Raw genomic sequence first — 11,391 nt, 5'->3', positions numbered from 1 at the left:
ATGGGAGAAGGAGAGCATAAAGGGAGGTTTCTTAAATGTAACAAACTCCTGAGAGCCATCTCTCTTTGCCTGAATTATGCATAAAGCAATGTGTTGATTACCATAACACACTGTGACTACCTTACTCATAACACCTTACTGTAATACAAACGAGCCTGCAGGCTTTTCTCAAGCTCTGTTTCTTCCAGTTCCTCATCAAATGTTTAAATCTAAGGTAACCAGTGGAAGTGAATTCATTATTCCCGTGGTTTAAGGAACTCCAAACCCTGATGTAATTTGGGCCCCAAGTCAGCGTTTGATAGGCGGACCTCAGTTCACCAGCCGTTCTCTGATAAGGAGATAGCAATCTGCAGTGGAGAAATTACACACAGATAACAACATATGTGAGCAACTCTGGAGGTCAGCACCTGCACTTGCTCTTTCTTTTCTTCTTCTGTTACTATCAGGTCCCCCCCTCCTCATTTGGGCTTTCCTTTCCCCCACCGCCGCCTAAGTGCAGGTTGCTTTTGTCTGACGGAAACACGTCAGACCTCTGTGTGTGTGTGTAGATTCTTATCAAAAGGGGTTTGGCAATATTTAAGATACAGATCTATATGCGTTGCTGGTGACTGTATGAAAAGTTGAAAGGAAAGAGGTCTGTGTGTGTGTGTGTGTGTGTGTGTGTGTGTGTTTAAACCACGGGGAAACTTGGCTAAGAACTGTTTTATCCTGTACATGACCTGGGGAAGTAGCAACAGAAGGAGGCAGGGCGGCACCTTCGGGAGCCGCTTAGCGATACAAACCTATCTTGCCGACAGCTGAACCACTGTATTGAGTTTGGTGCTGTGCTCTGTGGCGCTCTGGCAGCTGTAATATTTCCCACAAACAGTCAGAGTGAGGGTTTGAACCGCACAGGCTCTGATTTCAAGCTCACCTGCCAAGGCAGCAGTACCAGCTGAATGGGCATAGCAGGCAACTGTCCCACCACAAAACTACCTATTTAACCGTGCGTCTGTCAGTTATGTAAATCTGATGAATATGGAATATGTTTGGGCATTTTTCCCAGTGAAGTACAACCAACTGATGCAGGTTTTGCATTACAGGGGAGTTTTTTTTGTTTACCGCTAAGTTTTAAATGCTCTGAAAACTATTTTCTCAGTTTGAATGTGTGTGATTGTTTTAATCCATTGCGTGGTTTTTACATATTTTGCATACAATTAAACGTGTTTATCTCATACTGGGCATGACCTCAACTTTTATCTAAATTTGTATATAGTACTCTGTTCACATATTTGAAAGACAACCATCGGACCATCGCTTCTTCTTGATATGAAGTGTTTCTATAATAACAGTATTTAGATTTGATGCTTTACATCTACATCCTGTCTTACATGATTCCCACAACAGCTTTTTTCTGTAAGTGTTGCTGCAGCAGTTCTTCTTCTTTCACATGATGATTCATTTATAGGAAGTTACAGAACAGGAGCTGTTACATGTTGCTGCACACCCCACATAATTAAATGATATTTGTATTAAATTGTGATGACAGTTTTGGAAACACTGCCAGCACTCTCAGTCTGACCAATCCACACCTGCGCACTACTGTAGGAGTTTAACTGACTCTTTGGCCGTTAAATTCATTAAAAAATAGTCAGATGGGGGTTTGGTTTTTTTTTAACCCTGTAACTTAATAATTTAGACATATATCAACAAATATTCATAGAAATGTTAAAGATGTGACAACAGGATTTCATGGGATTTCAAGATGCTTACTTTTTACATTTTTAAATGAAGCCAGGTATAAACAAATGTGCACAGACGCATGTTAGACACTGTTAAACTGTAAGCATGATGTTTCCAGTAAGCTGATGTTTTCAGCACTGGGTCCCACAAGTTCCATACTGTGCATAGCGGATGGTATAAGGAGCTCAAATCCAAATTGTTGTCATAAAGCACACATGTCACTTGCAGGCCAGTCATCTTACACTGGCCATGAGAAACCGGTGTAAATTAATTTTACTGAAACTCTCCAAAAATGTATTTATGTTGGTGAAAACGAGTGAGGCTGAGGCCGTAAACCAGAGAAGACACACAAGACAATAATGATATATCTCTGTCATCCATCGCTAATGCGATCATTGAATGTTTGTTTTGAGGCAGAGAGCTCAAAATCCGATGTTGCTCAGCTTTCCTTCATTTGGTCCCATTAACTGCTGGCAGCACTCTTGTTTTTCCGTTGTTGTTGAAAGAAGCCCTTTCATATTCATATGCCATGTTCTGAAGTCTGCACTCACTCTGTGTGTGTGTGCTTGTGTGTGTGCATTTCCTCGGGAATGATTTCATAACTAAAAGAAAAAAAGTCTCCTGCAGTCCAAAGTTGAGGGTTAAATATTGAGCAGCATGAAAAAAGGGGAAAAATATTTTAAACACACTTTGTAAAGGATAATAAGACTAATTATTCAGTTAAAACCGTTTTTTTGATGTAGAGTGTTTAAGAAATAAATGTATTACGCACATCGGTTTGCTATAAATGAACGAAGAAACGCCTGATATACAAGTGTTTGTGAAAGATTTTTTTTTTTTTTAATTCTAACCCGGCACAGCATTGTTAGGGGCAGTGAACTTTAAGTGCAGTTAATTAGGTTAAGTACAAGCAGGAATTAATATTTGAATTAAGACTATTTTTTAATGAATGGCATGTTTTGTCACTTCCTTTTCAATGTGACACGTTAATAATTAGCCTGTACCTGAGCCTGATTAAAATAAATACTCCTTGCCTAGTTAAAGGGCTTGTCCTACCAGATATTACTGTGTCAATTTTGACAACAGGAAAGGAAAGAGTGTTTCTTTAGCAGTGACAGAGCGACATGATACATTTCAGTGCTTCTTGCTTGAAGTAAGTTGTTGATCAATATGCCCAGCGGGTGCAATGAATATGCACGAGGCGTCCGCCGCGGCGGCCCGGTAATTGCCGGTCGTCAGGGGTGGCAGGCATGGTAATTTGCATCTTGGGGATCCTGCAATCAGCGTTCTATTCATTACCGCGCCAGCCGCTTCATCTGCTGGCCACTCAGAGCTGCCAATCTCCCCTCGGCAGCCAAAGCATTTGGGAAAAAAAAAGAATGGAAAAGTTTCAATTATAAGCCAAGGCTGCGGGTAGTGGTGTAACAAGTCTTAAACCCTATATTTAGGCTTCTTTATGCAGGTGATTGACTGTTATTGCATTGTGAAAGAGAACTGGAGGAAAAGCTCAATGAAACAACCATAATCTCTTGTATTCTCGATCACCTTTATCTCTGGCTGACTGTCTCTATTCACAGGGGGAAGGGGAACAGTGGCTGCAACATCTTTGACCGTCTGAAGAGGGCCTTCAGTGCCTCCATCGAAACAGAGGGGGGAAGGGTTACATGAAAGAAAGCTTATTATAAGTGAACACTGGCACTCAACGCCATTGTCTCATGACGATTACACACAGCGGGCAGGCTATAGGCTAGCACAAGCCACCCTGGGAATCTATCATTTTCTTTGCAACAATAATGCAGTGATTGCAATATGGCTGCACATGACACACGAGGCGAGCGAGCTGATGTATGAGTGGTGCACACACACCTGACACACTTTTCTCTTTTTTGCCCCCCTCGCAGCTTCATAAATCTAACACATGGCATGCTGACATACATCTCACTTTTATATCCTGTATCCTGTCTCTGTCGTCTCCCCTGTGCTTTATTTCTTTCTTTCTTTTTTTGTACCCACTTTGGAAAAAAGGATGTACGAAGTTATCCGGATGACTTGTGAGTCCAGGGGGATGTGTCACTCAGTGTGTGCGTTTCTTCCAGCAATGCAGCAGGAAGGGAGTTCCTTGCCGTAGACGCACAGGGGTCTGAGGACAAGTGCCAAAAGAGTGCACGTGTGTGTGTTTGCAGTAGCGCCGTGAATCTTCTATTGTTTTACAGTGACACAGTTGCTGTTTCCTGCATCATAAATCTGCATGTTCACACACACACACACACACACACACACACACACACACACACACACACACACACACTCAATAACATTCAAGTAATTTATAAGTAAAATCACACCTCTTAATCACCCTAAAAATCCTACTTTACACGCATGCACAGATATTTAAAATACACACTATTGATCAATAATATTACACCTTCATGCATTCATTTGCTAACTTTCTGTACACACGCCTCCTTTGTCCTGCCATTGTCTTGCAGAGGATGCCTGTGAGGAAGAGGAGGTCAGTCTTGCCCTCAGCTGGAGGGCAACATGGGGCAACTGATGGAGAGAAAACACAGGGATGGAAAGATGAGGCCAAGAGGAGATAAAGAAAGAAGAGGTAGGACCAAAAAAAACAGGAGGAGGCCAGGTTTAACTGTTAGCTAATCTATGTGTACGTACACAACAAAGATCAAAGAAATAGTTCAGTTTTTGAGTTAACAAATTTCACAATATTTTGTTCTTATGTCGAGACAGCTTATGTTTGCAGGGGAACAAAACTTGTGTCAGTCTTTGTAACATATAGGTCAGCAGTCTCTCTGACACATACAAATGCACCTCTATCGCACAAGCAAGGATCTGATGGCATTATAATAGAGTCGGCTAACTGGACTGTAATGCCCTCCCTGGCACAGAAACATTCAGCTGATTAAAGCCACCACATCAATCTTTGTGTGCGTAAGCGTGTGTGTGTGATTGATACAGTATTTATATAATCATAAAGAGTTAACAGCTACCATGTTTGATGCGTGCAGCCTGAAACAAAGGAAACAGTGGCCTAATTCAAAGAATACTAGACTTTTGAAGAAGGTTTTAATGTATGTCGAGGGGGAAAAAAATCAACACAGCATTCATTCCCCCAAGAGCAATTAATCTTGTAACAGCCAGATCAGCATACGGAGGCCATAAACAATGAACCACGATTGGCTTTTGATTTTTTGATTTGCTTGTTTGTGTAAGAGGTGCAATACAGCAATGAAAGCCACAAAGCTAGCGAGCGTTTGTCAAAGACGTCTATGTTAATTATTAAAGTTGAATTCAAAGCGCTAAAGGTAAAGGTGCAAATGGTGAATTTAATGTAAAACAATGACATAAAAAGTCATACATATACTTCACAGGACCCACCTAGATATCCCACTCCTACATCAGCACCTCCATCTCTTCAGGTGGCTACTGACACAGTCTCAAACCAGCTCACAGTTCTCCAGCATCCTAAAAATGTTCTTTTTGGCTGCAAGCTTCATCAAAACCCAATGTTTTGCACAGAATTTCAAATAAAAAAAGGATACCTTCAAAACATTTAAATGTCATACAATCTAAAACACACATTTCTAGCACTCTTTCATTGACGCCAATACATTTGCAATCATTGCACGCCACCCAGGTGTCGTGTCACTGAAACTGAAAACTAAGGGGCACTGTCTCTTCACTCGCTGAAACAACATAACTGATTTGACGTGAATCTGTCAAATTATTATATAGCACCTCTCCCATTTCTGCTTCGATGCATATCTTTGCTTGCACTATTGCAGCCGGACTCTGCGCACACACTGGCTCCCCTTTCTCTCCAAATGACTGAAATAACACTATTACTCTCGCCATCATCATGTCAAAACGCCTTTTAGTGTCAGTTTGTCTCAGCCAGCGTGGATGACCAGACCTACAGCTGTCAAAATTAGACAAAAAAAAGGAAAAAGAAAATAATGTTGGTTGTAAGAAAGAACTCAAAGAGGAATCGAGGAGTAGTTGAAAAGTAAGGTGAATTCCAGAGAGGGAAGCCGTCGGGAATTTACCCTGGTTAGGCTTCTTGTCCGGTTTAGAACAACAAACCTTTTTTTGTTTTGTTTTTTTGTTAAGAGGTGTGAGTGGTATGCCAGCACCGTCGCGCTTTGCTGGACCTGAAAGGAAAGAAACTGCAGCGAACTCACGGCTCTGCCCACAAAGACACCTTGACACGCACCTGTCAGAGACATCAGTGTGGTTTGTGTGCACGTGCACGGGAAAGACACAGCGAGGAGGAGACAGAAAAGGCAGCAAGCAGACAATGCAGTGCAGCTCAGTGGGTGGCAAAGGAAAAGGATCACTGGATCTGACAGGAGCCATTTGACTAATCCAAAACAACAGCTGTAAGGTAGGGCTAGAGGGATGAAGGGGAGGAGAGGGCGGAGGGGAGGTGAGGGAAGCAGGAGGGCTGTCAGTTGAGCAGGATTTTGGAAAAAAGGGAAGTGGAATATGAAAATTAATTCCTCATGTAAGCCACAGCGGTGGTGGTGGTGGGGAGGGTATCAAAATGGTGCAAATAGTAAAATGAAAGGATTGGACACAAGAAAAGGAAAAGTGAAGGGTGAGGCGATGTAAAAGCTGCAGAAATGTGACGGGAAGGAAGCAAGACAAAGGGGAGAGAGACATGCAGAAACGGTGTAGCTAGCCTGCATCCATTAGCCTCCACACAAGGGGTTGTATCAGCACACAGGTGAAAATGATTACACACACACACACTCATACAGTACACACACACACACCATCCTCACACATACACTGGCCTTCATTAAACATCTGGTTGAATTTTGTGGAGAGAAGCTGCAGTTGGGTGGTCCTCAATCCTTGAACACATCTAGCCTGTTAACATGGCAGGCCACGGTGAGTCCATCACCTGCAGGGAAACATCCGAACATCTTAGTGTGCCCTGCATGTGTGTGTGGAGTGTAGAAGCAGCAGTCACGGCTCACTGTAGCAGTGCAAAAGCAGCTAAGAAAGAAGACTCTAAAAACTGTTAGTTTAGCATGTGAAAATTGATAGGAAGCAGGGTTATTTATTTTCATGTGGAGCAATACGCGTGACGTCGTTAGCCGTTTCTGGTGCAAACTCTTCTTCAGTTCCCAAACCCAAACAGACACTGTGGCAACACTGAGAGTTAAAAACAGCCCAAATACTTTTATTGTTATCACTATCCATAAGAAAGACAGGATTTATAAAGTTTAATGGAGTTTGAAGTTAGCATAAAGTTAGCTTGCTAGTTTCCACCTAAAGCTGATACTGAGGGGTTCCTAAAACACTACAACGTGCAGTTCTCCTATCTCTGCCGATATAAATGAAGACAGAAAACTAAACAGCAGCAATGTTTATTTGGTTATTGAATTTGGCATATAATGGTGGCTGGGTACAGAGCTAGCCAGCGAATATGTAGGATGAGCTCTAACTTTAAGTGAATGTGAAGATCTCCAATGGACAAATGCAACCACAGGGGAGGAAAAAGATGCTGAAAACAGACCAAACGTCAGTCAAGAGAACACCTGAAATGATCCATCCTTAGCACAAGGTTAGTCACAAATATGCTTCTTCGTGGTTTGGATTACTGATCTGAAGCATTATATACCCATTGAAATCTTAACCTAAGGCTGCGGTGCACATGAATAGTAGTAGAGAAGCCTAAAGTGACCACTATTTTTTTCAGAGGCTTATTTATATTAAATAAAACAAGATATGAAGCATTACGCATGATCAAAACACAACAAAATTAATGAACGCAGTAGGAGCTTGGGCCCAAAAGCAGACTTGAGATGTCATCACTTAACAACCAGATGACATCATCTAGCAAAGCAGAACTTGCTAATTCCCTCTGTTGAAGACGGACATTCACACGCGGCTGCTACTACATGGTGGCTACTTCCATCTTTCCTATGCAATCTAACTCCAACCCCAATGTATGGACACAGAAAGTCATTTGAAGACTTGGGAAGCTATGCATTTTTCCAAATAATTACATGATCAGATGAAGTTGCCGTGGCAACCTTGCCCTGCTGCACTGCCTGCCCCCCTCATCACTGCTACAATGTCTAATTTTTCAATCAACACACACGAAAATAGTAAATGAGACGTCCTCCACCCGTGCAAGTGATAGTCCAACATGTAATCCTACCCCAAAAACAACAGCTACTTCTATAGTTTTATAGTGAGCACGGGTCCAAGCTCTTAAGACAAAATCTAGCATAAAAACACAAGAGTGATTTCTTCTCTTCTAATGCCCAACAAGAAAATAAACAACCAGTTTCACAAAATTAAACAACCGCATTTCTTAAAGAAAGAGAACGATCAATTCTAATCACTCAATCTATCAGTTCAATATCCAGTAGGAGACCCCGGAGACTTCTTTTGCATGATTTGAGCATGAAAAAGAAATACTACGCTGCTATATGCTTCATTCAAAATGTCAATTCCCAACACAAAACATTAAAAGTTGCTATCTGATGCATTTTTTTCTGTGCAGCCTTCAAAGCATATGGTGACAACCTAAAGATGGTGCTTTCAGAAAGCCCAATCCAAGGCACTGAATGCTGTCTGCTGTGCATTAAATTTAGTTGTGTGATCTATTAAGCCTCGCAGTTTTGAACAAAGTGAAACAATTCCTTGATAAAGATGCACTTCGTACTCTGTACTGTACCCTGGTTCTTCCATATCTTACATATTGTGTGGAAGTGTGGGGAAATACATATAAAAATACAACTAATCCATTAGTCACAGTACAGAAACGAGCACTGCGTATTATTCACAAGGCTGGTTATCTAGATCATACTCACAAACTCTTCCTTCAGGCAAAGTTACTTAAATTCCAGGATCTGGTTAATTACAATACATCCATAATTTTGTATAAAGCTTTTACTAAACTTTTACCGGCAAATTTACAAACTAGATTTGAAATTCGAGAAAAGGTTTATAATGTGAGAGGCTTTGGAGAATTCAAATTACCCAGAACTCGAACAACCCGTAAAGGCTTTTGTGTGTCTGTATGTGGTGTGAAAATCTGGAACAGTCTGAGTTTACAATTGAAACAATGCAAAAATATTCATAGATTTAAATTTCTCTACAAACAGTTGGTCTGGTCACAGTATACTCAATGATGGGTTTTAGTGTGCTCTGTAATGTCTGTCCTCTTACCATTGCTGGTATGGATTCCAAAATAAAAAATAAAAAATAAAGTGTGCGTATGTATGTACATATATGTACTTGTGTGTGTAGATATATATGTATGTATATGTATGTGTGTCTGTTACTTGTAGTTATTACTGCCTGTTACCTGTGGTAATGCAATTTATAATTTATATATTCTGTATTCAGTTATGAAGGCTCTAATTGTTGGTTGCGAGCTGCCGCTTAGATGCTTGTATCTGCCCGGGGCTGTTGATGGGTCTGTATGCAATGATGGGCGTAGCTGCGGGAAGTTTATTGTTTTTTTTTTTGTTGATGAGTGAGTATAGGGGTGGGATTTAATAAGTTTTCTTCGTCCCACTCCTTTTTCAGGCAAGTTTTGTTTTTTGTTTTGTGTATTTTATGTTCAATATAGGTATTTGTTGTGCCTGAAAATGAATAAATAAATGAAAATGAAATGAAATTACTACAATCTATTTAAATATGTGTATTTTAATCTGTGCCTCTCTTCATTGCACAAATTCTATTAACAAACTTGAGGTTCAGCTGGTATCCCGGCCCCTGTACATAGAGAGACAGAGGTCTGCAATCTGCAGTTCTGGGATCTGTTTAACCCACTGAGGTTACCTCGGTTCGGCTCAGAGACTTGGCTGTGAAGCCCAGTTCTTGTGGCTTCAGCCCAAACCAAGAAAAGAAACTTGCAGAGTTTTTCTACACGTCTGGCTTCTCTCATCTTACTACCCAGTGTCTTCTCGATCTCGTTCCAGAAACCATGGAAGCGAAATTGGCGTAATCTTCTTATGCACTTCTACTGCTGTGGCATTGCTGAAATATCAGAGGGTTTTCACTGATGTATGCTGAAGCTTCATTTTTGATGGGATCAGGCCTTGTTTGGGCATGAATATGGTTTGGGGCAAAGAGACGTGAATGAAAGGGAATGAAAACTGACAGAGTTAAACAGTCGAAGATGAAGAGCTAATGCGGTGGGCAGCCAAGGAAAGACCAATGTGGTCGGTGTAACTATCAGGCTGTAGTGTTTGCTCGGTGAAGTCAGAGAAAAGCACTACTGTCTGTATGTCAGTGATCTAATATCAAAAGAAGAAACAGACAAATGCAGAGGAGCATGAAGTCAAACAGCTTTTATCGTTTTGCATTGTAAGGTAAAGACTGCAGAGTATTAACCAAAATATAAATAAATTCAATGATCCACTATGAGCAAGCACTTGGAAACAGGGGGAAGAAAAGCTAAACCACTCTCAGACTGCAGCCATGTGCCCCGACACTCACATTACATCATTTTAAATATTACATGCAATAAGCATTAGACACATCTATTATTTTAAAGGCCATAATGCTTAAATTATTTTCTAAAGGTTTAGCACACACCACATCGCATCTTACCTGAACGTCTAGTCATGGACTTTTCTTTAACGTCACTTTAGAAACTTTAAACACGCCTTTATGTCTGATTGGCTGTCAGCTCCTCAGTAACCCATACAGGGCAGCTCCTGCATCATGTATGTGTGTGTTGTGTGAGTGTGTGCACGCCGGTGCTCACGGCTGCATCATGCACCTAATTAGCAACAGATGCTGCACTGACCTCAGAGACTTCCTGGAAACGCAAATTTGTCAAAATGAAGCAAGAAAACGACAGAGCAGCAGTTTAGGTAAATGTAACATATAGGACACGCACACACACACGCACCAGCATACAGACAAACACAAACTGGCAGCCAAGGCACACTGACACACATGTCCCTTCACTTTGTGGACACAGCCACACTTTGGGTTGTACAACATGGGATGCACACAATAAATAATTGCAAATACAAACACATACATATCTACACGATATCTGGCGTTGACCACAAAAACACACATTTACGACTTCTAACTTCACTACAAGTGCAAAGTCAGTCTACGTTATAATTGCATCAGTATGATCCCTACTGATAAAGGATAGGCCAGATATTAACCAGGCAATATAAACAGAAGAAACACTGAAGAAGTATCTGGCTGAATGGGGACAGAAATAATTAAATAACCTAGGCTAAAACAAAAATGTTAATAATTGCCTTTAAAAAGGGAAGCTCTGACTGGCTAAATCTTTATCTGACATTACGTTTCAGGAAAAAAAAAAACCAACAATAAATCCCTGCAGCTGAAATTTTATCTTCAAAAGATAAAAACTACAAAAGTTTGTTTTTTGATGAAGGACAATTTCCTGCCGATGTAATGACGGAGCATTTAAAACACAGCTTGCAAAACAAATCATGTTCTGACTTTGGCTTTGCTCCAGAGGGGCTTTTTTTGTGTGCTTGTCGGCCTTTAAACGATAACACCAAATAATTTGATGTGTGATTTACTGCAGCGGTAAATCCTCACTGAGAACCACATTGCCCTCTCATCCATCTCCCATCTTTCTTTCTGCAGTACCGGAAGCAATCACACTATCTTGGTGACGAACAAGCA

Source organism: Copadichromis virginalis, linkage group LG7 (assembly GCF_057382275.1).
Source record: "Copadichromis virginalis isolate Kocher_CV1m ecotype Utaka linkage group LG7, C_Virginalis_male_GT1.1, whole genome shotgun sequence".
In the NCBI taxonomy this organism is placed as follows: domain Eukaryota; kingdom Metazoa; phylum Chordata; class Actinopteri; order Cichliformes; family Cichlidae; genus Copadichromis; species Copadichromis virginalis.
The sequence above is the reverse complement of the archived record's forward strand: the minus strand, read 5'-3'. Positions refer to the sequence as shown.